The sequence below is a fragment of the Pan paniscus genome, chromosome 9, assembly GCF_029289425.2.
Source record: "Pan paniscus chromosome 9, NHGRI_mPanPan1-v2.0_pri, whole genome shotgun sequence".
NCBI lineage: Eukaryota > Metazoa > Chordata > Mammalia > Primates > Hominidae > Pan > Pan paniscus.
In genome coordinates this window covers 42,530,483-42,555,259 of record NC_073258.2, presented here as the reverse complement: position 1 = coordinate 42,555,259, position 24,777 = coordinate 42,530,483, and the positions used below count along the sequence as shown (strand labels likewise).

The following is a 24,777-nucleotide window of genomic DNA, read 5'->3' as shown; positions in this document are numbered from 1 at the left end:
ACTTATTATAATTAAGAAAACAAGTGAACTTTCACCTTTTTTGTCATGTAAAATCATTTGTTTTAGTTACAACGTTTAGCTATGAGAAGCTATGAGAACTTCTGCCTTTGAGTGCAATTGCTTTAGGCTGCTCTGAGCAAAAAGATCCATTTCCAAGTCGATTATTTTAGGGTATTGAACATTTAATTTCAAATATGTATAGAGATTTGTGTCTTTCTCATTTCATTGGTGAGTAAAATAAAGTTACCATGACAATGCTGGTTACTTTAGTCTCTTTCGTTAGTACTTCAGTCATAATCTCTTTTTATTGAGATTTATATTTCCAAGGGAAAATGTAATTTACAGAAGATATTCCATTTTATTAGTCCCACATGAAATAAATTATGATGATGAGGATGCTGACAATACCTGGATATCTATGTATATGCTTACTCTGGGACAGACCCTGAGCAAAGTACCCTATAGAAATTTCCTCATTAAATCCCAAAGCAGCATAAAAGGGATGGACCTCTCATTATCCTGTTTCACAAATTAGGATAGTGACCCATAGAAAGATGAAAACACTTTTCTAAAGATCTACAAACAGGAAGTGATGCTGCTGACCTTAGATTGTCTGAGTCCAAGGTCTTCTGTAACCTATGCTCCCTGAGTCTTAAACTGCACAGTGTGATTGACACATTGAAGCCTAGAGATGTGAATTTCTTGGCCGGGTGCAGTGTCTCACACCTGTAATCCTTGCAGTTTGGGAGGGTGAGGCAGGTGAATCACCTGAGGTCAGGAGTTTGAGACCAGCCTGGCCAACATGGCAACACCCCATCTCTACTAAAAACACAAAAATTAGCCAGGCATGGTGGCACATGTGTGTAATCCCAGCTACCTGGGAGGCTGAGGCAGGAGGATCCCTTGAACCCAGGAGGCGGAGGTTGCAGTGAGCTGAGATCGCACCACTGCACTCCAGCCTGAGTGACAGAGTAAGACTCTGTCTCAGAAAAAAAAACGTGAATTTCTTTTTTAAAACATGCAATATAAACATACAATTGAGGATTCAGTGCTACCATTGAGAAGCTGGGTAGATGGATGAAATCCTAAAACCTGCTTTCTGGTTCCTGAACATATTGTATCTTATTCCCTTCACCTGTGCAGTATAATATTTAGTGAATCGATTGGTGAGTCCCTTCCAGCCCCACATTTAATGAATCTACATAATATGATTCACTTTGTTCTAATCAACAAACCCCCTGCCTTGTTCTCTTCACAACCACCTGTCATAGTACTTCTCTTATCTGATGCTATGTCCCTTCAGGCAGCCCCACCAAGCTCAGTTCTCTGTACTAAGAATCCTGGTATAAACAAATTTATTTGAAACTTATTAAATACCAAGTAGAAAACTCAGATTAAAAGAAGGAGGAGACATCATTTTGTTCCCCTGAACATACAAGTGAAATGGAATGCAAAAATTAGATTCCTGAGAAATTAGACAAGGCATTCAGGTATGAAAAGATCAATACCGACTGATGCATTCAGAGGCTAAGATACAATCGATCTGATAGAATCTACTTCAATTGAATATGTACTGGCCCAGAAGCAGCCATCAAGCTTTGTAGTGCCAGGATACGTAGCACAGTTCATAGTAAGAAAAAGTATAGGCTTGGGGATTAAACAGACTTGCTAATTCTGCCATTTATCTCTTTCTGGGTTAAACTAAGTTGTTTAACTGACTTAAACATCCTTACCTCTGTTTCTTAATCTGTAAAAGGATAATTATAATCCAAATTTTTATAGAGTAGTTATGAAGCTTAATTTGTACAGTAATGTAGAGAGATTAGCCCAGTGCATTAGAAGTATAATGCAAGCTGAAATTAGTTTCTTTTATTCTAATAATAGTAGCAAACAAATCTGATATGCCAGTTTTAAAATTATCTTTGCAAGTAGTAATTCCAGCTATCACTGAACCCTTCAGTTTTAGGAAATGTATTGTTTTTGCAAGACAACAACAAATTAAATATGAATATTTCAACCAAAAATACCTTTTTCCCTCTGGAAGATATGTGAAGGGAAAAAAATCATCATATCATGCTAAATTCTGTAAGCTATCTTACATATTGTTGGTGGTTTCCCCAGTCCTTTCAGAATTTCAACTTCTCTTTAACATCAGGATAGCTGAAGGATGGACAACTGACCTACTGGTCATTAGGCTCCAAAGAGTTATTAATCTTTTGAGTTAAAAATAAAATTGTACTAAACTCCGTCAGGTAGATAATTAATTTTTTTTCAAGTAATACATGAATCTCAAATTCGTTGATTACAACCACCTTAGTATGACTTACCTAGAAATAACTCATGCTCGAGAGAGAAGCTAACAATTGGTATATATAAGTATATAAAAATTCAGGCTTTATTTAAGCATGAGAGTTTTGCTTCCACAAAATCTTCCTGATCATTCTGTCATATCAAACATACCCTCAGAAGGAAAATTATCACAGAATTTGAAAGATGGAAGGGTCCTTAGTGGCAATTTTGCACGAAGCTTTTTGTTTTATATGTGGAGCAATTAAGACTCAGTAAGTTTTGGATTCTTGCCCAAAATTGTCTGGCTAATTATGGCAGGGTTATGAATTGAATCCAGTTCTAATTCTCAACCCAATGTCTATATTTACTTATTTTCTGTGATGCTATATCACACTGAGGAATCTGTAAATTACAGTGTATATTTTCTATTTATTTATTTATTTATTTTTGAGATGGAGTCTCACTCTGTCGCCCAGGCTGGAGTGCAGTGGCACGATCTCGGCTCACTGCAAGCCTCCGCCTCCCGGGTTCACGCCATTCTCCTGCCCCAGCCTCCCGAGCAGCTGGGACTACAGGCGCCCACCACCACACCCGGCTAATTTTTTGTATTTTTAGTGGAAATGGGATTGCACCGTGTTAGCCAGGATGGTCTCGATCTCCTGACTTCGTGATCCGCCCGCCTCTGCCTCACAAAGTGCTGGGATTATAGGCGTGAGCCACCGTTCCCAGCCATTTTCTAGTTTTTTAATGTCAGTTTCAGCTATTAGAGTTGAAATAAACAGATAATTATCTGTATTGTTTTTAGCTCATGGCCAGAGGGAAGAAGTAAGAGCAGGAAGTCTTTTAAATTTATGTACAATAAGCTATTTACAGATAAAAATCTTTTCCAGTGAAATTCATATGACACATTTCAATAAAATGCAATGACATTAACAAAGAAATGAAAGACTAATAAATCTAGAGTTGGTAAACTAAATCAAATAGATATATGTATATATTTATATATTGTATATATATAATACATATACATATATACATATACATATTTGCTATAGTTTACCCATGTCTTGATTTGTTAGTTATGTAACACACACACGTATGAAAGACATTCTGTGATTTTAAATTACTAAATTATATTGAGGGAATGGAACAGGCAGGGATGTCTAACACTAAATTTGTTTTCACTTGTATAGCATGATTTTAAAATATGATATTTATGTTATCTTCCTCCAGGTATAAAGAAGTATCTGCAGAAATCCAGAGCACTTATTAAACTTCTTTGAGTTTTCTCAGGAAGATCAATACCTGTTGGAGAAATTTTACTAAGGTAAGTTCCAAATACCACTAATCTATTCTTTAGGGGCTTCCATTCTAGCTGCTCTAGTTCAGAACAAAGTGAGGTTCACTAAGTCAAAAAAAAATAGACAAATAGAAAACCAGGCATTGGTTTATTAATGATGCAGTTAATATTTGGGGATAACATTTCACTGCATGTGGCAAAAACGAACTTCATGATATTTAACTACAGCATTAAATAGATTTTCCCATCCAGGCCCAAGAAGTGCGTGGCAACTGTAGGCTCTCCCAACATGGCAGCCTGCCCTGTGAAATTTCTAGTGTGGAGTAGCAGAGCTGAGTGTATCTTCCTTCAAGTAGCCCACTGTAAAGATGAAGGGGAAGAGAATGGGTTAAACTGTGATTGACGAAATCTTGCTTTGAAGTTCACAAATCAAATAAGCAACTCTACTGACCAAGAAGAAGGAAGCGAAAAGGGGTTAAAGAGAGGACAGAAGAGCTGCTATAATGGAGTTTCCTTCATATGGAAAAAAGAAAAATAGAAATGGGGAAGGAGTATTTTTTTTCTGTTACCATTGAAGGATCGGAGAGACCTACCAAAAAGGAAAAATGCTCTTTAGAGGTTGCATCAGGATTTTCTCAACCTAACAGCACACGAAGATAATTTCTCCTGGGTAATGGAGGCAGTCAAAGGAATGAGATTTTCCCTGCTTTAAGAAGAAATATTCTAGGCAAAATTTTTTCCACCTTACTCTTAGAAGTCAGGTATTTTCAGAATCACAATAGACATGTCTGTGCTATCACAGAGCAGATGACTATATAGTAGACTACTACCATTTATGTTTTTACTTATTTTTAAACAAAATAAAAACCCATTGCAGATAGTAATTTTCAATTTTTGAGGCATACTGTTAAGTTATTCTGTAAAGAGCAGGTGGAGGGAACAGTTTAGGTAGTAAATGGGCTTAGCTAACTCCTCAGTGGACTTGTCTCAATGGGGATTTGAAACTCTAATTTAATAACCCGTGTACATGGATTTATTTATTGGTAAAAACAAAACCAAGGAAATATAATGTATTGAAAATATAAAAAGGAATCATAAGCTTGAAGAAAGTAAAATAATGGGCTTGGTGCAAGACTGTGAACCAAGCCAAGTATCTGTAGAAGGTAGCAGGATTGACTTAATAGTCTCCATTAGATGCTGCCTCTGTAATGAATGAACCCTGCTCCTTTCATATTTGTGTTTCATCATCTAAAATTGAAGGTCATTTCATTCCAAAAAATGTTTGGTTTATTTTGATCATTTTACTTGGTCAAATTTTGATGATTTGTCCTTTTGACTAGACTGGAGCAGTAAAGGCAAAATAATAATAATAATAATAAATTAGACCATTGTGGCTTCTGTAGAGAAAGAGCAAGCATTCGGATTGACCACAGCACTGTAAATACATATTACAAGGAATAATTAATCATTGAAAACAAAATAGGCTTACTATCTGGGAGGTGATATCTATATTTGATATTATTTGGCATAGACGAGTATAGTGATGTTTGGAAATTGATTATTATCAATGTTCTCGGGTATGTCTTTCAAGAATACCAAAGGTCTACTAGACTGATCAATATTTTTAATTTGACACTCAAAACTTATACCTCTGGAAGCTAATATGTAAGCTTAAATGTATGGTTACATGTATAAAGGTTCTGATCCTGCCTGTGTTCACTTTGAAAGGAAGAGTCTACTCCTTGCTACCAGGTTGCTGCTGCTGCAGAGAATATGGACTTCTGCTCTCTAAAAGAGGAGCCTGGTTTCTCTCATCTTTCCTCTTAAGAATGGAATGGGAATACTTTAGATTTAAAATAAGCTACTTCCTACCTTTAAACAAAAAGAGTAGCGTAGTGTTGTAACTTGGTAATGAGTGGCAAAAACCATATGTGAACTAATAAAACCATGAAGGAAGTAAAGTTAATATAGTAATTGAGAAGGTGATCTCAGGAAGGAACATGTAGGATGGACCAAGAGACATGCAGAGAGACGTTTCAGTATCTTGATGAAACACATAGAAGGGCATGGGTTTCAGGAAATATAATCACAAATGCATACATTGAGAAACTTGCCTGCATGGCTACAATTGTCAGTGAAGTATGAATTGGTGAAAAACAGGACAGATATGCAATTTATTGTCAGCTCTAGAATTTCAAGCTAGAGCATCCTTCTGCTAAGATTTCAGTCTGGATACTAAGTTATGCTTAGATCCTGTGGAAAGTATAACCCATTGTGCAAAGGGACACCTAACCCTAGAAAATTAAAATACTGTGATGAAACAAGAATGAGGAATAATAAGGAAATGGAAAGACTAGGACTGCTGTGAAAGAGCCAAATTCAATAATACTTTGCAAAACAATATTTAAAAAGGAATAAAGTAGTCCTAAGTCAGTAGGATGTCCTGCTCCTAAAAAAAAAAACAAAATGCCCTAATTTAGGACCTTTACTGAAGACCGCAGAATTTCCCCAGATTAAGTTCAATAAAAGATGTTTGCATCATTGAATTTTAGTAAACATTAGTTGAATAAACGATTAAATGGTTAGATTGATTACAAATGTATGAGATTATTTTCCAAAATATACATTTGCTCATCTAATTTAGAATGAGTAAATCCCAGTTTTCTCCCTTTTTCCCATTTCCCACAGCCTTTATAACATCTTTTTTTTAGCATATTAGGGAACTAAATTTTTTTTAAAAACCTGGTAACTTAAGAGAACACTATATAGATCTCCAATAGGTCTATCCTAGAGAGTTTATCTCAGAAATTCAAGGCTATCTGGTTTCCTGGCACCCATAAATCACAGCTTAACCAAATCACATCATAGTGAAAGCATTCTAAGTTTAATTTTACCTTGAGATTTATGAAGCTTCTAATGATATTTACAGTCACGCATATGATAAATAAATGCATAACAAGTTCTATAGAATGTTTGGATATTCAGAGAAATTTTCCAAGAACCCTTTGTGAAAGTTTATTAAACTCCTAGAGATCAGAAAATACAATCACTCATTTGATTAACTATCATAACTTCATTTTCTGTTGCCTGTAAGCATTGTCATGCAGATTTTTTGTCCTATCTGAATTTATACTAATAGGATTTGGCCATATCCCTACTGATGTTTACTTCTGTCTTCTTTTTGCTAGTAGAGGGACTGAGAATTACTGTCTTCCAAAAGGTCATTAACTGATTAACTGGACAAAGCAACAGATTGGAACAAGTAAAGTTCCAAACAGCCTTGTCAGGTTTCTGATTCATTCACAAAAACTAGACATCTACATGAGTAAGTTGTGGTGGCTGTTACTTTATGATTGACATTTTTATCTAGCAACAAATAGAGTTCTACTTATTTCTGAAAACGTATCTATAAATTGGATTCCCCCAATGTCTATAATGAGTTACATAATTTCAAGTGAGACAATATTATTGCCTCCAATCTAAAGAGAACTGAAAGAATATTTGCTATTATCACATCTGTGGGAATTTTTTTTTGATAAAAAATGCATAGACTTTTTCCAGTTTGGGTTTTCTCTGAAATGTGGCTATATTGGTAGTGGCTAAAATAGTTATTAGATCTAATTCATAGAGCTCTTGCTAATAGAACAAACATGCCCACATTCCCATGATTCGATCCTGGTTAACAAATCTGTACACCATAAATCTGATGTAGCCCTACTCAGGGAGATTGTAAGCTCTATGGGATGCCTCCTCATTGCTCTTTAAATTTAAAACCAAATTAAAACATCCTGTAGTGGTAAGAGTTTAGAGAAAGAGCATTTTTATAAACTGCTGTTCAGAGTATAATTTGGTGTAACCCTTTCAGAGACCTATATGTTACATGATTCAAATGTCTTTAAAATGTGCCACTTCCTTTTCTAAGATTGCAAATAAATCAGTGGGCAAATGAAGACATATCTACAGGCATGATCATTAGAGTATTGTAAGCAGTTGCAATATATTGGAAACAACTTAAAAAACTAAAAATAGAGTGTGTTATATAGTTTATTGATATAATTAAACAGTATACAGTGTTTCACAATGCTGCTGCTGCTCTGAATGTATAGATATGGGAATATATTCATAATATTAATTTTAAATTTCTGATTATAAGAAATTATGTAAATGTGACATCAATAATTTTACATATTACATATATTAGGCATTTATATGTGTAGAAAAATATCTAGATAATAGTATTATATGAGGGTAACATTTCCTTGTTTTAAAATGAGAGATAGACATGTAGGTGCATAAACTAGGAGAATAAAATAAATTGCAAACTAAGCAGAAGCTATTTAAAGGATAAAAATGGCTTCTTCCTCCTCTAAAACACACACACATGCACACACACGCACACACACATGCACACACACACGCCATCCCTTTATAATCCGTATTGGGTTTCTTAATTTTTTCATTTTTTCCTGTCTGTGCAGTATTTTATTTTTTCAATTTTGTTTAACTGACATAATAATTGTACATATTTTGGGAGTATACAGTGATACTGCAATACAGATAATATATATTGATTAGCATATTCATCACCTCAAACGTTTATTATTTCTTCTTGTTGAAGCATTCAATATCCTCTTTTTAGCTCTATGAAACTGTATAGTATATTTTTGTTAACTACAGTTGTCCGATAGTGATACAGAGCACAAGAAATTATTCCTCCTTTCTAACTTTAATTTTGTATCCTTTAACAAATCTCTCCCCATCTCCCTTTCCCCTACACTTCCCAGACTCTACTATCTTCTGTTCTACTTTTTACTATTATGAGATCAACTTTTTTTTAGCTTCTACATTTGAGTGAGAACATGTGGTATTTAACTTTCCGTTCCTGGCTTATTTCACTTAACATAATGTCCTCCAGTTCCATCGATAATGCAGCAAGTGACAGAATTTTATTCTTTTTTATGGTTGAATAGTATTTTATTGAGTATATATACCATATTTTCATTATCCATTCATCTGTTTTTGGACACCTGAGTTGAATCCATACCTTGGCTATTGCAAGGGAATGTAGATGTCTCTTCCTTATGCTGATTTCCTCTCCTTTGGATAAATGCCCAGTAATGTGATTGCTGGATCACATGGCAGTTCTATTTGTAGATTTTTGAGGAACGTTCATACTTTTCTTCATGGTGGTTGTACTTGTTTACGTTTCCAACAGTGTATAAGAGTTCCCTTTTCTCTAGAGCCTCCCTAGCATTTGTTTTTTTGTTTTTCTTTTGTGATAATAGCCATCCTAACTGGGGTGATGATAACTCACTTTGGTTTTAATTGGCATTTCCCTGATGATTAGCGAGGCTGAACATTTTTTCATGTATTTTTGGCCATTTGTGTGCCTTCTATTGAAAAATATCTATTCGGATCATTTAGCCATTTTTTTAAAAAATCAGATTGTTTGCTTTGTTTTTCTTTTTGTCTTCTGTTTTTTATTTATTTTTTATTTTTTGCTGTCAGGATGTTTGAGTTCTTTTTATATTCTGAATATTAATCTTCTGTCAGATAAATAGTTTGCAACTTATTTCTCCCATTCTGTAGGTTGTCTTTTCATTCTGTTCATTGTTTTCTTGGCTGTGCAAAAGCTTTTAGTTTTATGTGATCCCATTTATTTGTTTTTGCTTTTGTTGCCCATGCTGTTGAGGTCTTATTCATAAAATGTTTTCCCAGACCAATGTGCTAAAGAATTTCCCCACGGGCCGGGCGCGGTGGCTCACGCCTGTAATCCCAGCACTTTGGGAGGCCGAGGCAGGCGGATCACGAGGTCAGGAGATCGAGACCATCCTGGCTAACGGTGAAACCTCGTCTCTACTAAAAGTAAAAAATAAAAAAAAAATAGCCGGGCATGATGTCGGGCACCTGTAGTCCCAGCTACTTGGGAGACTGAGGCAAGAGAATGGCGTGAACCCGGAAGGTGGAGCTTGCAGTGAGCCAAGATAGCGCCAATGCACTCCAGTCTGGGTGACAGAGCGAGACTCCATCTCAAAAAAAAAAAAAAAAAAAAAAAAAAAAAAAAGAATTTCCCCTCCATGCATGTTTTCTTTTAATTGTTTCATAGTTTTGGGTCTTACATTTAGGACTTTGATCCATTTGAGTAGATTTTTGTATATTTAAAACTCTAGTTTTATGCTTCTGCATGTGGATATCCAGTTTACCTAGCACCATTTATTGAACAGATGGCCCTTCCTCCAATGTATGACATTGGCACCTTTGTCAAGAGTCAGTTGGCTATAGATATGTGAATTAATTTCTGGGTTCTCTATTCTGTTCACTGGCCCTGTGAATTTGTCATGTTTTCATGTTATCATGACTCCTCTGCCTTAATCTATAACAGTGATAATAACTCCTGCCTGTTGTTGTAAGTCATAGAATTGAAGGGCTGTCGCAGCCAGCAACATGGTAAAAGGCCTGGGAGGAGGCGAGGAGTAAAAACTAACATAAACAAATCTATTTGATCGATTACAAATAGGACAAAACAAAAAGAATGTGAGTTGTAATGTCCAGAGGTAGAGATTGAAAAGAGACTTTGAGGATGATGAAAGGGAAAGGCAATAATATATTTGCCATTCACCAGTAAAGTAAAGCTAAGACCACTTCTGGTGTGATAGACATTTGGGTCTCAGTGAAAGGAGTGGATGAGTGGCAAAAATGATGGACTTAACAATTCTGCAAGCCTGTAAAGTGCAAAAGAGAGGGCACCTGGTCAGTGAAGCTATCAAGATGTTGCTTGGGAGAGCTTGAGCCTTCATGTAACTGCTGTCCAATCTCTGGAAGCAATTAAATGCTCAAATAAATGTCTTTCAGGTTAAGCTGACTACATTTTCATCCAGATTGTTGACACTATCCTTCTGCTAGACTATTGGAACCATGACCATACTGTATTCATGGAGTAGTTAGTATCTGAGAGGTAAAGGAAAATCCTTTTGCAAATAAGACTAAGACAGGAACCCCTCAATAGCTCTGGATTCCCTTGAATTTGCCTTTCTTTTAGCATTCTTGGATAAAACCGGGTTGGTGCTATGAAGGGTTGGGAATCCCTTTTTTAAAAGGTCTTGAAGACATCTATTCATGGAGAAGTTTACTTAACCCAGTCTACCTATCAATACCACTATCCTAAAAATAATGGCAGGTAATAATAAATGATGTGAATAAATTCCCATGCACATGGCTGGAACTAAGCTCCTTTACATGAATTATCTCACAGCACTGTTTTCACCTTTACTTCAAAGAAGGAGGAAGACAAAAGCTAAATAACTTATTTGTTCAAGATCATTCAAATGGAAAGAAGGTAGAAATGGGATTAAAATCTAGGCAATATGACTCAAATCTTCTCAAGCATTGGTGGCTCTATTGTTTATTTATGGTTACTGTTATCGATTAAGGTAACAATAATAATTCAAAGAAACTGACAGAAAGTATAACCAAGCAAGAGTTTCACGCAACTCAGAAGTTAAATTTTTCAAACTTTTTTTTATGTATCAACAGAAGGGAGTTGGTGAGTTAGAACTCCATAGTTCATCTTGAGTTCTCTTCTTTGGCCTTAACCCACATCTATGATAAATAACAAGACATAAGTGAAATCCATAGCTTTAAGATGCTGAGACATACAAAACCATAAAGCACTGTAATGTACATGAAAGGGGAAAAGTACTTTTTTTTTTTTTTTTTTTTTGAGACAGAGTCTCACTCTGTCGCCAGGCTGGAGTGCAGTGGCACGATCTTGGCTCACTGCAATTTCCGCCACCCAGGTTCAAGCAATTCTCCTGCCTCAGCCTCCCAAGTAGCTGGGACTCCAGGCACATGCTACCACACCTAGCTAATTTTTGTATTTTCAGTAGAGACAGGGTTTCACCAAGTTGGCCAGGATGGTCTCGATCTCTTGACCTTGTGTATCGCCCATCTCGGCCTCCCAAAATACTGGGATTACAGGTGTGAGCCACCGTGCCCGGTCAGAAAAGCACATTTTAAGTGTGGTGCATTTGGCAAGTGGCAACCTTTTGGAAAACAGAGGTGAAATAAAAATTACCTGCTAAATCTCAGCTGTTGTACAGCATATTTCAGCTGAGAATACTTAAAAATAAAATGCCCAAGAAGGCAAACTATTAGAACTTCTATTTGTATGTGATCTTATTTTCTCTGTGTACAGAAAGAGATTTTCTTTCAATGTTGTCATTGTCCTCATTGAGCACTCACTCATTAAGTACACGTTTATTGAACATGTACATTATGCCACAAAATTAGGCACTAGGGTTACCCAGGAGGATAAATGCTGTCTTCTGTGAAGGGAAACAAAGACAGGCCCTGAGAGCTTAATATCTTAATAGTATGGTAGAGATAAGAGGAACAGATGCACATTAACATAAAGATAGATATGCTTGCCCATATACGCATATGCTATCTTGCCATACTGCAGGAGAGAAATATCAATCACACTGAGGATATTAACAGAATGTCTGGGTGGCTTCCGCCTTGATCACAGAAGATTTTATGGATGAGTTGAGTTTTGAAAAGTTTTGGAAAAAAAATGACAGGATAAAGTATGGTTGCACAGAATATGGAGATATTTTCTGTTTTGGCAGAGATAATGACACAAAGGATCTAAGGAATCCTCAGTATCTTTAAAAACTATAATTTGAACTAAGAGCCACCTCAGGTGAGCCATACAGTGTATCACATCCCGAATTAATGCATATGGTTTTCAAAATATCTTCAAATGGACCCTAAACAAAACAAAACTCTTTGGATTCTTCTTTAGGACCCAGTCTTTGGAAATGAGATAATATATAGTTATTATGCTTAATTCTAATAAATAAAGTAAACCAAAGTCCTTTTAAAGGCTTTGACTTTAAATCAAACCAGCATACAGTCAGCATTGACATTAGCTTTTAAACTTAAAAAACATACTACTTCTGTCACCCCTGAATTCTTTATGGAGGGGGTGGGGTGGTTGTTGTGAGTTAATGCTTATAAGAGTGTAGCACAGTATCTGCCACATAGTACGTGCTCATTAAATGTAAGCTAAGCTAGTGCTTCTTTTTGTTACTTTAATAAAGATGATTGGAGGATACAGCACACAAATCATGCATGTACTGATTGATGCACGATTATAGAGAGTTCTGATTTTCCTTCAATAAAATAGGTTTATTGATGTTACTATAGCCTATAAATTGTGGCAAGCAATGTGGTACAATGATGAATAAGATAGACTGCTACCTGGAAGGGCATCAGAGTCTGTTAGGGCCCATTTTCAACTAACCACAATAGTTACTTTGGGGTTCTGATTCATTCCTTATTTACCTATGAATTCCTAAGGAATTCAGGGACCTCAAAAGCATTTTCCTTTCATAAGAAAGCATTTCAAAATGCCTCTAGCACACTGTTCTATTGAAGCATGGTTGTACTTTTGAAAATATGTTCCAATTTATAAAATACTTTTACCCTCTTCAAAATATGATCTTCATGATTATTCATGAAGTAAGAATAGGGCTGCGGGAAATAAGTGGAGAAGTGGGGGGATGATTGGAGGAAACTGATACTTCACGGACTTAAATGACTCTCCCAAGCTAACCGAGTTAGTGAGTAAGAAGGCAGTACTTTCTTCTACATTAGGTTGCCTCCATATAGGATGAGCCAGTCACCTTTTATTCCCCTGACTCCAGGCAGGGCCAGCAGGAGGGAAGAAGATGGGCCTCCGGCATGCTTCCACAGAATGTTCAGCATCCCTCCTCAACCATCCTTTCCTTTCTCTAGTCAAACGTATCTTCTTCCTGCTTCTGGGGGCCTGAGCAGCCATTAAGATCATACTTTTGGTGGGGCATGGTGGCTCTTGCCTGTCATCCCAGCATTTTGGGAGGTCCAGGAAGGTGGATCGCTTAAGCTCAGGAGTTTGAGACCAGCCTGGGCTACATGGTGAAAACCCATCTCTACAAAAAATACAAAAAATTAGCTGGGCGTGGTAAAGCACACCTTCAGTCCCTGCTACTTGGGAGGTTGAGGTGGGATAATCACTTGAGTCGTAGAGGTGGAGGTTGCAGTGAGCTGAGATTGTGCAATTGCACTCCAGCAACAGAGCAAGATACTGTCTCAAAAAAAAAAAAAATACACTTCTGCTCCTTTCTTCTCTGTCCTGTTCACTCAAAAATATTCTACCCTGTAATAATAATAACTGAAATAAAATATTGTCTACTCATATAATGCAATATTATTTGGCAATAAAATGGAATGAAATACTGATATGTGGTATGGCATAGATGAACCTTGAAAACATTATGCTGAGTGAGAGAAGCCAGACACACAAGACCACACATGGTATGATTCCATTTATATGAAATATTGAATATGAATATGATATGGATATATATATCAATTTGAATATACAATAAGCAAATCTATAGAAATAGAAAGTAGATTAGTGTTTACTGATGGCAGGGTGAGGACTTGAGAATGACTGCTAATAGTACCAAGTTTCTTTCTCAGATGATAAAATATTCTAAAATGACACTGTGGTGATGGTTGCATAACCGTGAATATGCTACAATACAGCCTGTACTGGTGTGAACAAACCATTAAGGGTGACTCTGGTGAGGGCTCAGAAGGAGTGGAAGTGAGCTGTAAAGAAAGTTCCATACTTCTTAGAGAATACCTATATGATCATGAACAGAATGTTGGTAGAAATATGGATGGTGCAGCCCATTCTGATGATTCATATGCATGTCCGTTTTATTGGCTCATGTAACCAGAGTAGCTTCAAGTATGACTACATCTAGATGTTCAATACCTAATAAGCTGAAACATAGAATCTATCACTCTTAATCTCATAGCTCTACTTCTCTCACTGCTGACATTTTTCTTGGGCTGGCTTTCGTATGTGGTGGCAATGAAATTCCCAAACTACAGATTCACCTTCCATCATTTTGGCCACCTCAGTGGATCAAGGGTTTCTCCCTCCTTATAGTCCATGGAAAAAAAAGTTTGTGGTTGGCTTGAGTCACTTGCCCAGCAATTATGTTAACTGACAGTATAAGGTATTTGACCTCCTGCCTTCCTCTTATAAGGACCCTTATAATTACATTGGACCCACCAGGTCATCCAGGATAATCTCCCATTTCAAAATTTGTGACTTAATCATACCTGCAAGGTCCCTTTTGCCATGTATGAGACATAGCCACAGGTTTCAGAGATTCAAATATGGACATTTTTGGGAGGTTGAGGGGAGGCATTATTCAATGTAACATATTTACAATGCTATGAAGTGTTAATGTTGGATCTTTAATCCATGTTTCCCAAATTGAAGATCAGTTTCCCTTCTACTTTATCACAACTGCATCAGCGGCCATGCATAAGCTTGGCTAGATTTCAAACTCTCTGGGAAAAGAGAATTGCACCTGCCATAGCAAACAACTGTATGTGTGGTGGGGGAGAAAGTGTGATTGTTTTCTGAAATCACAGGAAGAGATGGGGGGAAAAAGGTTCAGTTTCAGTGCCATCACTCTACACTAGCAGTGCCTCCTTGGCTCTCTTTTTTGATTAATAAAGCAATAATGTAGATTTGCTTGTACCTCCTTTATTTGATAAATTCTGTTTCTAGCGAAATAATACAAATTCCATCAGTAGGCAAATCACTTAATAGTTTTCAAATGACAACTATAATTCTTTCTCAGCTGTTCCTACATGTGCAAAGAGAAACAGAGAATTAAGGCAGTTGCATGAATAATTTAAACAATAAACCTCTATTGGCTCAATTATCTGACTATTTCAACAAGCATCTGGAGATAAGTTTAATTTTGTATTCTCTAACTTTTTTTTAGTTTACTTTAACATTTTTAGTCATTTCTTTATAATAAGTCATTTGTTTCGTTTGTGTCCTAAATAAAATTTAACAAACATTTAATGAGCAACTAATATATGCCAGCAACTGTGCTCATTTATCTGGTGGCTAAAAGACACAAAACAATGAATCTCATTCTCATGCAGTTTTCAGTTTCAACAGGAGAGATGATACAATTATATACATAACTATACAACATGGCAGAAGGCAAAGGCCGTGATTGAACAAAAATGACATTTGAAAGTATTTAGAGGGAGAAATATCATGCAGTTGGAAAGAATTAGGGGAAACTTCCCCTAGGAAAAAGAATTTTAGAGGATGGATAGGCATTTGCAAGGCAGAAGCTGGGTGAGAGAGTGTTGCAGTAGACAGAGCTACACAGGCAAGGGAGCAGGACAATTCAGGACTAATCTTGGGAGACACAATTCTATTGATTATGCTGGGGAATAGGGAACAAGCAAATTTCTCCCAATCATTCAAAGAAAGAAAGAAAGGGACAATTTATGTCCAGTATTTAAAACTATCTAATTTACTCATCCCAACACCTTAGCGGTTTTCAGTGGAGCGGTGGGGAGGAGAGAATTATTCATGTCTGTAGACATTTTGATTGTCATAATGGGGGGTAGGAGGTGGAGTGGGGAAGAGAGGATGCTACTGCCATCTAGTGGGTACCAGCTAGGAATGCTGCTAAACATCCTACAGGACCTAGGGCACCTCCCCAAGCAAAAAAACAAAAATAAAAAAAAATTGTATATAGATAGATAGATATTAGATAGATAGAGATAGATAGATACATAGATACGTAGATATCTAACTTGAAATACCAATTGTGCCACAGAGAGAAGAAAAAAACCCGGATAACCTTGTGAGGTTGTACTATTATTTTCACTTATTTTATAGATGAGTAATCGAGATCTTTTGAGATTGCATAGCACATCTTACCCAAGATCATTAAATAGTGAATGGCAGTACAAGCTCAGGGCCATGTTATAAAGGGTAATGAATGGGGATATAGGCATGCAGCTAATGAGAGTCTCTGAACGTGGGCGTGGCAATCATTGGAGCTACAGTGAAATGACAGTGCACACGAAGTGCTGAGCACAGTGCCTGACACAGAGTAAGCACTCAATAAGTGGACCGTGCTGCTTTGCATCACAGCTGGTGTTTTTGACTGTGTATTAGCCATGGGTGGGTTGGATTGGGGCAGGAGCATATGATGGGAAGAGTGGTCAGGATCTGAACTGGAGTGAAAGCAGGTAGAGTGTAAAGGAAGGGACACATGCCATACACTTTGTCCATGTGAGAATGAAAGAACCTGGCACATAAATGAATGTGTGGGTGTGTATCGGGGACAGTTTTGAAGGTGACTCTGGTTTTGAACATGAGAAACTAATTTTCACCTCACTACCATGAAGTGAGCAGCTGCTGTGTTAGGAATTATTAGACTTATTTAAAACAGACAAACTGAGACACGGAAAGGGAAAGCAATTAGTTCAAGGTCACACCATATTTTGAGATTTCTTTTGACACTTTGGAAGAGAAAAAGGCTAACCTTTTTAAAGATACAATAACTAAATCTTTATAGGAAAGATAAGGACAAAATGACATTTTCCTTAATATACTTCCAAAAAATAGTTTTAACATTAATGTTGCTATACATTTATGTTGATGAAAGTGACTTTAAACTCTAGTCGGGCAGTCTGGCTGAATGACATAGGTGGAGACACCAAGGAAGAGCTGCTCAAAGAGAATGGGCCGAAGTTCTGTTTCGTTGGTCACATTCGCTACATTATTAAGGGAGAGCCAAAAAACAACCTCGTTGGTCAAGTAACCACATGTAGAAGACAGAACCCATAGTAACGCACAACTTGGTATCATACATTTATTAATAACAGCAAATATGACTAATAATTGAGTGCTTATTGGATGCCAGCAACTGTGCTAACTATTCTTCTGCATTACTTCATATTAATCTTTGTAATTCTGTAGAACAGGTGTAACCGGTTATTGATGAGGTCTTTGAGGCTTAGAGAGGTTAAATAACTTACCAAAGTCACACAGCTAAGACATAAGGGAGCCAATACTGAAACTTCTGGTGTTGGGCTTAAGAGCCCAGGCTTTTATCCAATGTTGTCTATGTATGGCTAGAAGTTAAGAACATACAATCTTCCTTTTTTTTTTTTTGTATTTGACAAATGTAAATACAACTGGATACATAGTCATCATTCAGTTAAGACCTACTTAGGGGTGACCTGAGAATATTTGCTACAGAAACAGCATGTTGCCTTCTCAAATCTCTACCTCGACTTCTTATCAATATTATGCAGTTGATTTCCAGATCTAACTTTTACCATCTTAGCTATTCATTCAAAAATTTGAATCCTGCACTTGCTTTGTGCTTGGTACCATTCTATGAGTGGAGTATATGCCATGAACAGGAAAGTAAGGTCTGTACTCTCATGGACAACACATTTCAGCAGAGGTAGACAACTCCATTCATAAAAACAGACATCAGATAAGGGTTCTGCAGAAAATTAAAATATTGCAATAGACATGGGGTAGCCACTTGAGTTGCTTGAGAGGGATGACCTCTCTTACAAGATCAAAAAGATCAGTCTGCAAAGAGCAGAGGGGAATGTTCTAGGCAGAGAAAACAGCTAGGGCCATGGCCCTATTCGAGCACTAAAAGAATGCCCATACGCCTGGAGAGGCTAGTGCTAGGGCAGGAAATGTGGGATAAGGTTGATGCCTGTAATCCCAGCACTTTGGGAGGCCAAGGAGGGTAGGTCACGAGGTCAAGAGATTGAGACCATCCTGGCTAAACACGGTGAAACCCTGTCTCTACTAAAAATACAAAAAATTAGCTGGACATGGTGGCACGCACCTGTAATCCTAGCTACTTGGGAGGCTGAGGCAGGAGTGCTCAGGATCTGAACTGGAGTGAAAGCAGGAGAATCACTTGAACCCAGGAGGCGGAGGTTGCAGTGAGCCGAGATCGCGTCACTGCACTCCAGCCTGGGCGACAGAGCAAGACTCTGTCTCAAAAAAAAAAAAGGTTGAAAGTCTAAAAGAAGTTGAGAATTTGAAGCCAGGTAAAAGAGGATTTTATAAGTCAATACAAGGTATTTTAATTTTATTTCTGGTATAATGAGATGCCTTTGAATGAATCTTACCCTCTTTCACTAGACTTTCTTGTCTAAAAGGGTAGCTTCTGAGGTAGAGAAGAAGTTAAAGATACTAAGAAAAACTAATTTTACCTTGACTTTATTAGTTAATATTTCGTTTGAATAAAAGAGAGTGAGCAAAACCCCAAACTCTTTCAGTAGCTTCATTTATATCTGAAAGATGTGTTTTTTGACACTTCAGTCAATCAGTGGGTGCCATTAATCTACGTATTATGTTACCAGAAGCTGTGTTTCTTCTTGACTTTCCTTTTCTTTTTGTTCTTCTCAGGAAATTAATTCACATCATTTTCATTTGAAATCTGGTGGCATTTAACTGTACAGGCACTTAGAGGCACCCTCCTATGAGTTGAAGCTTAATTTAATTGCATTACTTGTCAGCAGCACCTTAAGGAAAAAGAGCTAGGTCTTCCAGGCCCCTCAATATCCCCAAATTACAAGTGGAAAATGACTTGATACAGGTCTGTAGGCCTCTATGGAGGGAGCTTCTGAAATAGTTGACTTTGGTGAATGATGTTGGCAATTTGGCTCCTAACATTTTTTCAGTGTTGTATTTTACTGCAAAAGGAACCTTTGAGCAAGTGTTTGTAAGATGTCATCAATTTCACTTTAGAATTTGGCTTTTGAAAAGGCTGCACTTGGAAACTTTTGGGAGCATTTCCTGCAATTATAGTTTAAGACAATTGGTTTATGAAAGGTTGAATAATATTCAATCACATTGCTCTGTTGATCTACCTGAAAGCACTTCATCAGGCAGAAATATTCTAATAAAAGCATAAAATCTAAAAGCCCAAAGGTCTCTCAAAGGCTATAAGTCTGCTGAGGCCCAGACTTTAACACTTTTTATGTCCTTAAAGTGAACATACAAGTGGCCCAGTATAGTGCTTTCAAGTTTTCTTTTGTCAGATATTTGCATTTTAAAACAAAACTAAATAAAAGAAAAAAAAGTTTTAATTGTAAAATTATAAGAATTAATCACAAATTGAAGATTCTTGCTTTAAATTCAAGTAATTAATAGGACAATCCCACTATAATGGCCTTACTCTTCTCATTTAGCTCCAGTGGAAATTTAAGCAGGCACAATGTTTAGGAATTCCTAATCTAATATAAGCTTGCCTTAAAGGCCTAACCACAACTTGCAGCCTATGATTGAGCTACTCCAGTGGCAGGAAAATCACCCTTATAAGGAAGCCCATCCCATGTTCATAGAGCATTATTTTGAGGGAGTACTTCGTTATATTGATTGAGAGTTATGCATGGCCGCCAAATAGAATATCACACGTGCACACACTCACACACATACACAAACAAATATGCAAATTAATAAAACTTTGTAGATTCTAACCCTTGACATTTCTTATACCCACCTTTCTCTCTCCAACTCCAGATCTTCTACCTTTGTTTAGATCCTCGTAACCTCCAAGTTTCCCAATTTCTCTCTGGTTTTCAGTTGTTCTTCTCTGATTCATCTGCATACTGCCTCTGGGATAACTTTTGTAGACCCCAAACTTATCATGTCACTTCTTATTAGCCCCCAGTGATGTTCCTTTACCGTTTGAAAAAACTCCCCAAAAAGAAAAAAATAATAATTCTTGATGTGGCTGTTATATGGAGGTTCATTTCTTGGCATTTTATCTTCTTCCCTGCCACACATTTCCCTTAAGTTCCAGCCTTAAAGTATTTGCAGTTCTCCTAAAGCACAAACAATGAATGTTTGTCAGATTCAGACTGAGGTCTATGAAATTCCAGACTTGCTGTTCTTGGCTCGACTCCACGCTGTTTTCTTGGATCAAGCATACACCCTTTCTAAATATACAGTAATCTTTTACAAAAATATAAGTGTGTCTGGGAAATGATGAAAAGTTACTAAAGCATTGCTAAGTCATAGTATATACAGAACCCACTGAAATTGATATTCAATAAATATTTGCTCATTCAATACATAAATGGATTGAATTGGATAGTACTAAAGTGTTAGCACCTATGTACAAATTATTGTATTTAGTATCATTCTTCTGGAGAAGGGAACTGCTTAAGGTTCAGGCCTTGGGCTATTATAAAGGAATAAAAAAAAAGACAGAAAAGAAGGATGGGCCTCTTCAAAGAAACTTTGTTCTGATAATCATAATTTTACCATTCTTTAACCATAGAGGTCAAAGAAACACAATTGACAGTAGTGAAAAATCCCTGTGGCCTTTTTAATGGAACCCCTAAAATAAATAAGAACAATAACAAAAGATTGTGGAAACGTTCATAAGAATTAAAGTAAAAAATTGAAATTCAATGTGACATAATTGTTATCCTAGTGAAAATGCGAACTTCCATAAATATTCTTAAAATTTCACTAGAAATCCTTTTCAAGATTGTCAATTGAAGGTTGTGATAAAATGTCAAACACTCACTCACGTAACAGTTACTCTGTGTTCACTCCATGCAAGGAGACCACAAATCTGGGACATACCCCACAGTCTTTATTAGCCACAAGCATATTTATTTTATCTCTTATTGCTCCTATAAAACTAACACAGTTTTTGATGGATTAGGTAGATATGTATAGTGAATCAAAGGATTCCTTAGCCCCTTCCATTTTGAAAGTCTTTATTTCTTTATACATACTTATTTTCATTTTTCAAGGCATTATTTTATTCAGGTGATAAAGGTGTCTCCATTTTCGGTGTCAATATCATAAATGATTTTTTCATAAGTCTACAGCATCCCTTACAGAGTCATTTTTGTCTCTTAAAAGTGTGTATATTAGAGACCTGGACATTTAAAAATGCAAATTGTTTAACATTATTTCAATCATGAGCGACTAAATCAGCTGGAGGCCTGGAACCACAGATGTGCTAAATGAATCTTCAATGTGAAGAGAACTCAATTTTGAAATCTATGCCTTCATCTTCTGAAAGCACAATAGTAATGCGGTGGGGAAAACAAGGCTATCATTTCTTGAATCTGCACTGCATGGCTGATGCTAAAATAAAGTGACATTCTTTAGGAATTGTTTAGTATCAAGTGCTGATTTAGCTGTATAAAATGCAGCTGTCTTTCCAAATTACACAACTGGATTCACACCATCTCCTAATTCCTGGTGAAGTTTTAAAGATACCTTTATGGGCAATTTTCTTCCCAGTGCAAAGATTCCTAATTTAGACAGTACAAAAATACTACCACATAGTATCTATGCACACATACCTTCTCCCTTAGAAACATTTAATAAAGGAGATTGTGTTTTTAAAGTGATTGGGTCACTATTTAGAAAGGATATGTAAAAGATAACTGAGTTGAAGGCCATTCAGAAGTGGTTGCCAAATTGTCATACCATTGTTTCTTTCAGCTTTCTTCTTATTACTTTAAGTCACTCCTCAAATTTGTCATGTTGCCTCATGTGGTCTGAAAAAGGGAGAATTATCTGTCAACATGCTCCCCTTCGCCAATGCCCTTCCTTCCCAAGCTTCTTTAGTGATTGATATCCTCCTAGGAAGATTATCAATGGGTAACCCTCCATATCTGTGGGTTTCCCATCTGTGGATTCAACCAATCACAGATCAGAAACCTTCCAGAGAGCCTGGTACAGTGCTCACACCTGTCCTAGCTCTTCTGGAGACTGACGTGAGAGAATCGCTTGAGCCCGGGAGTTCCGGGCTGTAGTGAGCCAGGATTGTACCACTGCATTCTAGCCTGAGCAACAGAGCTAGACTCTGCCTCTTAAGAAATAAAAACTTCACAGAGTTTCAAAAAGCAAACCTTGAATTTGCCAAGTGCTGGGTATTACATTGAATCCTGAAGAATGAAGTGACGTGTAGGCATTGAATTAGGATTGTATTAGGTAAGTAATCTAGATACGATTTAAAATGTATGTGAGGCTGTCCACAGATTACATGCAAATACTATACTATTTTATATAAGGGATCGAGCATCCTCAGATTTTGCAGTCTGCTGGGATCCTGGAATCAATTCCCCACAGATACAGAGGAATGACTGTATTTCAAAAGCTGGATTCTTTGGATCTGTACATGGCATCTAATAGTTGATCACTTCAACCATAGCTGAGTTTGTAAGTTAGTTAAGCTTTAACTCTGTTAATCTTTGGGTAACAAATTATTTTTTCTTAGAATGCATTTTGTTCTTTGTCCTCTGGCTGCCAAATGGGCAATTCTGCAATCATCAACTACATCCACATTCATGAAGCCTTGAACACATTAGCGTTTCTGATATGGTTTGGATCTGTGTCCCTGTTGAGTCTCATGTCAAATTGTAATCCCTAATGTTGGAGGTGGGGCCAGGAGGGACATGACTGGATCATGTAGGCAGATTTCTCATGAATGGTTTAGCACCATCCCCTTTGGTACTCTCCTCATGTTAGTGAGTTCTTGTGAAATCTTGTCATTTAAAAGTCAGTAGCACCTCCCCTTTCTCTCTCTCTTACTCCTGCTCCCACCATGTTCTCACATTGCCTTCCACAATGAGTATAAGCTCCCTGAGGCCTCCCCAGAAGCATATGCTACCATGCTTCCTGTAGAGCAGAACCATGAGCCAATTCAACCTGTTTTCTTATCAATCACCCAGTGTCAAGTATTTGGTATAGCAATGCAAGGACAGCCTAATACAGTTTCTATTTGTGAAATCCTCTTGGTCTGGCCCCACATTGAGGTAGCTACTGTCTCCTCTGTCTTCCATCCCCAGCTCTTTACACTTCTGTAAAATTCTGACCATATTATCTCGCCATTGATTGTAATTAGCATAGCTACTATCTATCCACGTTCTTCCCCCAACCAAGTGGACAGTTCATTCATCTAGTCAATCAAAATTTATTAAGAGGTCAAAGGACCAGGCACTGTGTTAAGCAACATAGGTCCCAATACATGTTAAAATAACTAGTTCTTCATTTAATTGGCTATTCAAGTATTTTTCCCATTCATGTTAGCTATTTCAAGAACTATTTTTGTATTTAAACTATGAATCTTTTCCTATGCATTACAAATAGTTTTGTTCAATGTTGTGGTATCTTGTCATTGTACATATGGAACAGATTTTCCTTTTAATGTTTGTTCATTTAAACTTCTCTCTCATCTACTTTCCTTTTACACAAGCTAGCTGGTACTAGAGAGGAGCTAGAATGGGTAAGAAGAAAGGTGAGTGGCAGAGTCCACTCAGGAACCTGATAGTGTTCTCTCTAAAGCAATAAAGAGAAATAGGTACACTCTCTTTGGCACACATCTATGAGCCATTCCTGAGACAGCATCAACAGGTGCTATCAGGAAAGTAAAGGTGACAGAGGAGTTAGTGATGATTTCCATAATGCTTGGCACGTAATTGGGGATCATTATGCGTATGTTTAAATAAGTGACTGATTAGATGGTCACTAATGTGGACACTTTCTTTCCAGCAAACCCCAGTAATCACTAAGGACCTTTGTTATTCATAAGGGAGAGAGGTTGTAGTTGATTGCAATGATCACTCTGATTCTCCACTTGCTTTCATTTTATACAACTTTGCAGTAACCTCCTGATATGGTCTGGCTCTGCGTCCCCACCCAAATCTCATCTTGAATTGTAATCCAAATTGTAATTGCCACGTGTTGGGGGAGGGACCTCATGGGAGGTGATTGCATCATGGGAGCATTTCCCCCTATGCTCTTTTCAAAATAGTGAATGAGTTCTCAGGAGATCTGCTGATTTTGTAAGGCAGTTTTCCCTGCTCTTCCTAGCTTTCTGCCACCTGCCACCATGTAAGACATGCTTCTTCCCCTTCTGCCATAATTGTAAGTTTCCTGAGGCCTCCCCAGACATGTGGAACTGTGAGTCAATTAAACCTATTTTCTTTATAAATTAGCCTGTCTTGGGTATATCTTTATAGCAATGTGAAAACAGACTAATACACCTCCCCTTGAAGGTGGAATGGCCTGCCCTATTCCCTGACAATGGGCTCAACTAAGTGATTTTCTTTGGACAATGGGAAGTTAGCTGATACTATTCACACAGAAGCCTGAGAAGGTACTCATGATCTTCTGCTTGCTCTCTTGGATTTCTGCCATTGCCAAGAAATATGCTTGGTCCAAGCTGAAGAAGAGAGAGAGAGATGTATGTGGGGTGGAGCCCAGTTGCACCAGTGACTATAGCTGAGACCAT

General features: G+C 37.2%; 1 protein-coding gene across 11 annotated transcripts in view; it reads left to right on the top strand.

Annotated features, from left to right (window-relative positions):
- LRRC4C (leucine rich repeat containing 4C) overlaps positions 1–24,777 on the top strand; it is a 1,357,112-nt gene that overhangs the window by 1,147,630 nt on the left and 184,705 nt on the right. For all 11 annotated transcript variants that reach the window (XM_057299145.2, XM_063608149.1, XM_057299144.2 and 8 more), the window contains one exon: positions 3,523–3,616. The gene's annotated coding sequence lies outside the window, so the exon portion shown is untranslated. The remainder of the gene's footprint in view (positions 1–3,522; positions 3,617–24,777) is intronic.